The sequence below is a fragment of the Pecten maximus genome, chromosome 8, assembly GCF_902652985.1.
Source record: "Pecten maximus chromosome 8, xPecMax1.1, whole genome shotgun sequence".
NCBI classification, from domain to species: domain Eukaryota; kingdom Metazoa; phylum Mollusca; class Bivalvia; order Pectinida; family Pectinidae; genus Pecten; species Pecten maximus.
Window position 1 is genome coordinate 5,851,708 of NC_047022.1, and position 6,000 is coordinate 5,857,707.

Consider the following 6,000-nt stretch of genomic DNA (forward strand, 5'->3'; position numbering starts at 1 on the left):
CTTGCAATTGCTGCCAATTTCAACATTCAGTCGATATTTTATATTTGTTTACCAGACAAAAAACATCAATTGGAGAGCTTCACATTGAGACATATTGTTGGTTGTCTGGTTAAAGAATTACATCAAGCTTATAAGGTAAAGATCGATGTAAGGATCGCAGTGATCAGAACAAACATAAATGAACCTATATAATTTACATAAATTTAGGGCTAATTATATAAACACTCACTTTTTGTATATGTCATGCATATATATGTCTGACAATTTTGGTTTGTTTTTGTTTAACGTCCTATTGACAGCCGGGATCATTTAAGGATGTGCCAGGTTTCGGAGGTGGGGAAAGCCGGAGTACCTGGAGAAAAACCACCGGCCTACAGTCAGTACCTGGCAACTGCCCCAAGTAGGTTTTGAACTCGCAACCCAGAGGTGGAGGCCTAGGGCTAGTGATAAAGTGTCAGGATATATACCTTAATCACTCGGCCACCGCGGCCCCTGATCTATATATGTCTGACAAACTGTACAAATCATACATATATTAGGAATCATGGTCAAAATGCCACATATATAATTAGCACACCTCCTTCTATAAGCCTCCTCCCTGCTTTCCAGCAGAGAAATTGAAATTATATAAACAAACGCCTCTCCTAATCATGAAACAACTTCAAAATAAGTCACACTGCATATATTTCATATATATGCAGAGACTGCATTTGGTGATCAAAGCTAAACTCCCGCTAAATCTTAAATATCTTGTAACAATGCATCAAACTTTTTTTCTTACTCGCAACCTGGAGGTGGAGGGCTAGTGTTAAAGTGTCGGGACACATTAACAACTCAGCCACTGCGGCCACATGTACTGCACTTGTTACCGATATCAGAATGCACGCAAACCACTTGACAGGTATATAGATACATGTTTTTAAACACTTCCGAAAATATATATATATTGTATATATACACATATATGTATATTTGACACGAACTTTACTAAAACCTATAAAATTTGTGAGAATTATCATATTTAGCCTATGCTATATAATACTGAGGAGTTACAATAATATGCTGATTTTTCTGGTCCTATTAATATTTCATACACGAATGCATCACCAACTTTGAAGTATTGATAAACTTGTGAAAGATATTTTTAATCATTTTCTACGCTATGATACACAGGATGCACCGAAAGATAAAATTCTTATAGCATGTAAACTCGGTGAACTTTGATCTAGATCTCAACTTGATACATAACATACTTGGCACATGTATCTAATGGCTGACGAGGTCAATTTAACAGACGAAGGTACAAATTGTACATGCATATGTTGTACATGTAATGTCTATGAACATCAAATTACAGCCCCCCATTTTTTTTTTTTTGTAAATTAAAAGCAGAAAACAGGTTTGCTAAAGACAAGTAATAATCAAAAATATTTTTTTTTGCCCCCTTTAGCTGTAGGAATCCAGTAGACTCTTGAAATGTTTTTGACATTTCATAATCTTATTTGACTCTTGGGTTTAAATTTGAAAGCATATAATTATAATTATTTGAAATAATATGTTTTGTCCCTTCAGTGTACTGAGAAATGATCGATCATGCATGATAATTTTGAAAATGCAGAAACTCTGTAATGGTCAATTGGGATGCCCGACTAAACATTTTTCACAAATATATGGAAACATGCATATATGTAATATAGGGCAGTTATATGCATAATCAAGAGGATATGTTTTCAAATTTCCTCCACAATCTGCATTTAGCATGTCGTTCCTTTAAGTAACTTTATATATACATTATGCAAGATATATACATCAATAATTTATCATACTACAAAACTAATCTTCAAATTCTGGGAAATCTAAATTGAAAGTGACAAATTAAATGATTCAATCCTCTTTTCAGTTTTCGTCCACAGTAAAACGGATACCCCACACTGTGTATAAATAATAGTTCCACAATATGTTTGTCTAACTCGAACTATCTTGGACATTTAATTCATGCTAGTGACATGTTATAAAAACTTGTTATATATATAAATATACAAAGAATTCTTCTATACATAATACTTAATTTTTGTACCTATATAGAGACATCCGAGACAAATACTGTTTGCTATATATATATATATGTCTAGTTAAATTGAATAGATTGTCTACTGTGCATGTGACAAAGAACTCTAAATTCTTTAGTTGATACACATCAATTGGGCCCTGTACCTAAGTCACACATGTACAGCATATATACATATATATATATGATATACAGGTATATATGAAATTGATTAATGTATTGTAGCTATCATGGAGAAACAACAGGTGTACCTATAGTGTACATGTATATCTACCTAATGTACTTTTAGACACAAATCTAAAAATAGGCATTACAGATATCCACCTGAATAGTGCAAAGTGCAATTTTTTAAAAACATTCTATGCACATAAAATCATGTAAAACTATTTACGGTAATTATAATATAAAGTTTCCACGAAAAGTCACTATGATCAGGTGGGATTTAAATTTGTATTCTTAAAAATAAACTGCTTGAATTGTTTATGCTTGTTTTCGACTTTCGTTTCAATTCATAAAATACAGGCTGAGATAATTACTGACGTAATTCCAGTGCTCTTTCCGAGAAAATAGGAAGGGTGCTGTGTATATACTTAGGAAGTCGTGCTAATTCTACCTCGTCATCAAGATCTGGTCATGATCAATCAGGGATCCAATGAAAAGACTAAGCTTCCTGTCCCAGAAGTCGGTGTGCTTAGGTTCGGATTAAACAAGAAACAAATTTTTATTGATTTTTAACCAGCAGTTGTGTTATCTCCTTTTTATTTTTTTTTATCGACTGTTCAAAAAAATTATGACGTAATTGTCTAGGACTGACAATGTACATTTTGGAGGCAGTGTAATCACTAGCCATCCATATGCAGTAATTATAATTATAATCTGCTTGTTAATTATAAAATATAAGTTTGTACTGACCACTAATAGTACGGGAGTGCAGCACATGATGTATTAATTAAGATTCTCCGTAATCAGCGGGTAGTTTCTCGAATTTAATTGCGATTATAAAGAACTACAGTATTGATTCTCACATTTTATAAGCATTAGGATGCATACATGTATATAATTCTATCATTTCACACATATTTGTATTTTTTTTTTATAATTTATGTACGTGTTACCAACACAAGGCCTCTTGGAATCCATGTTTTAAAATATATCATGATCAGTGTTATATTCAACTGCAAGATCACAAACATTTTGAATTGTTTATTTACCGAGTTTATCGTCCCTGTGAACAGCCTCTGTCATTTTGAGGCATGCAGGGTCTCCTTGTAGTAGTTGGTAACTACCTCATTGAACAACATAAATACATGAGGCCCGTCGCATGCCATCCAGTGCAATTAAGGTAAAGAGCATTAATGACACAACCATGACAGCACAGACTGGTCCATTCATGATCAGCTTCCCAGGAAACACAAAACTTACACTAATAGAGCGTGTCCAACCATGCACCTCAAATCTTCACTTGAGGCTAGTAATTACATGACTGGCACTCTAACCAACTGATGAGCTATATATAGCTAGTGCAGCCCCTTATGAACTTTTAAAAGGAAAATTATTCTTCAGGTTGATAAATTACTTAGATGAAATATATATTATACAATTTTTATTTTGGGGGGGGGGGGATATATATATGTATGAATACAATGAATACAATTTCACATTATGTTCCCTCCAGAACAGGAAGTTTGAACAGAAAAGTTTCTAGTTCTATATATAAATCAATATTACAAGATTGTGTTAAATCTATGCATGGCTGCTAAGCCTCAGGGTTGGATCAAAGAAAAAAATTTCACTTAAATATCCTGTCTGGTACCAGATTGAGAGAGACTTGGAGGAATTTTCATACAGCATGCTAGATCTATACTGCCTATATATATGTACTACGTATACATATACAGTATATATTAATTACGATCATTCATTCAAAGTCTATATATAGCTATCCTACAGTTTGGTAACAAAGCTTCTTATCCTACATATAGAGTTTTGTAAAATAGCAAAGCAAAATAATTTTGGTATAAAAAATGTAGCCTAATTGCATTGGCTAAGAACATAATTTCGATGTTGAAAACAGATCTATACTCAACAGCCATTTTTTTCTAAGAAATGTGTTTGAATTAAGTCACAACACTTACCACAGGAACAGCTAGGAATGATTGACAATCCATGTACTATCTTCAATACACACATACATTTACATGTAAACAGTAGATAACGTTCTTGTGTAAATATTTACAAGTTAAAAGAAGGATTGTGTATATGTATTACATTTGTATGTATACATATATATTATTGATTGCACATTGGGTTTTCCAACTTCACCTTTCAATTAAAACTGAAAGTTGTTTTTATTTATAAATCCACCAGTTTTGTTTAACTTCTAATTAAAAGCATACCTGGCCTGGCCATGGGTATGTGTGTCTATATTTAGACTTCCTCTATAATCTGGGGTTTCCCAGAATTGCATGTAATGCAACAAAAATGTTGGCAAATTGTCATTTTTTGTGAAATGACTTTGAAATAATGAAGAAAAGATCTAAAAATTTAGACAGAAAACTGAATTATAATTATGAACACTTTATTCCAAAATTCAAAATCAGGATTTGAAAATTTTATTTGGAGCATTTGATCATGACGAAGGAAAAGTAAACAAATATGTTTGTAAGCCCCGTTAATAACAGTTTTTTATTTGATTTCAACAGCAATATTACACATCTGTTTACATGAAATGGTTTAATATGTGATAATGATTTTTTTTAATACTGATCTGATCATCAAGGCCAACTTGAATTGAATCCTTGCATCATAAGCTACTTCATTGTGTGATGCAGCGATCAGACATTTTTCTGTTTTTTTTTTATAATCCGTGATTTTTTTCAAACTATCATAATAATTGGGGCATATATCTTTATTTTTTTTATGTAATATTCATTAAGTAAAGTTAACCAAATCACAAGATTATCAACTATTATAATTTTAAGTGAATTTATCTTATAATAATAATCAATATATTCATTTACATGCTAATCTGATCACGTTTTATAACTTCAAATACAGCCTAATTTAAATATACAATAAAATCTTATGTCATTAATGAGGTGATTGCTTAAAACTTTTACATGATTATATATTAGCATATGATGGCATTATGTGAATCGATGCATATATGAGGACAGGGTATGTGTACCACGTACTGCTGTCAAATTGATTTACAGCGCTAGCTCATCTAAATAAGATAAACACTTAATAAACAAGGATGTGCCTCCGGAAACCACATCCTGGGGCTTCGTAGGTGAAATGATCGAAAATTGCGTCTTGACCTCAGACCATTGTTTGGGCAGTTAGCAATGTGTACCAACAATTTCGGAGTACCTTTTATCGATTTTGAAGATTTATAACTAAACATGATCAAGAAATGTACCTTATTCACGCTATAGAAAACAAGAGAGAAGTTCACCACGTAAGCAACATTGTTTTGACAGTTGCTTACATAGCTAAAACCCAAACAAATCGAAAGTGCACGCTTTGAAACGCAAATGTTTTGAGTCTATATGTACTTGATGGCGAATTTGCATACTCACCAGTAAGCAGAATGGTAATTCAGACCTTGATCTAATGCCCTCTCGGGCAAGATCCGCCAAATGTGGCTTGGAATCGCCGTAATTTCCAATACACACAATACTGTCCTATATTTCCCCGGCACTTCCTAAGATGGCGGTACAGAATGTCAACAGACGGTGACGTCAGGGTGGGAGTTGTCATATGACTTAGGTCAAGGTTGTTGCGGTGAATTGTAACTTCCGGAATGCATATTACTATCGGAACGCAACAATGCGTTTCGCTTTATATTTTTGCCTGAAATGGCTTCAATCTAACACAAATCACAACCTTAACTCAATTAATTAATTTAACCACAATTAAGTAACTGGTAA

At 33.0% G+C, this 6,000-nt stretch overlaps 1 protein-coding gene across 1 annotated transcript in view; it reads right to left on the reverse strand.

Annotated features, from left to right (window-relative positions):
* LOC117332429 (myotubularin-related protein 3-like) overlaps positions 1–5,779 on the reverse strand; it is a 34,818-nt gene extending 29,039 nt beyond the window's left edge. Inside the window, exon 1 of the mRNA XM_033891328.1 lies at positions 5,650–5,779. The gene's annotated coding sequence lies outside the window, so the exon portion shown is untranslated. The remainder of the gene's footprint in view (positions 1–5,649) is intronic.
* Between the last annotated feature and the right edge of the window lie 221 nt (positions 5,780–6,000).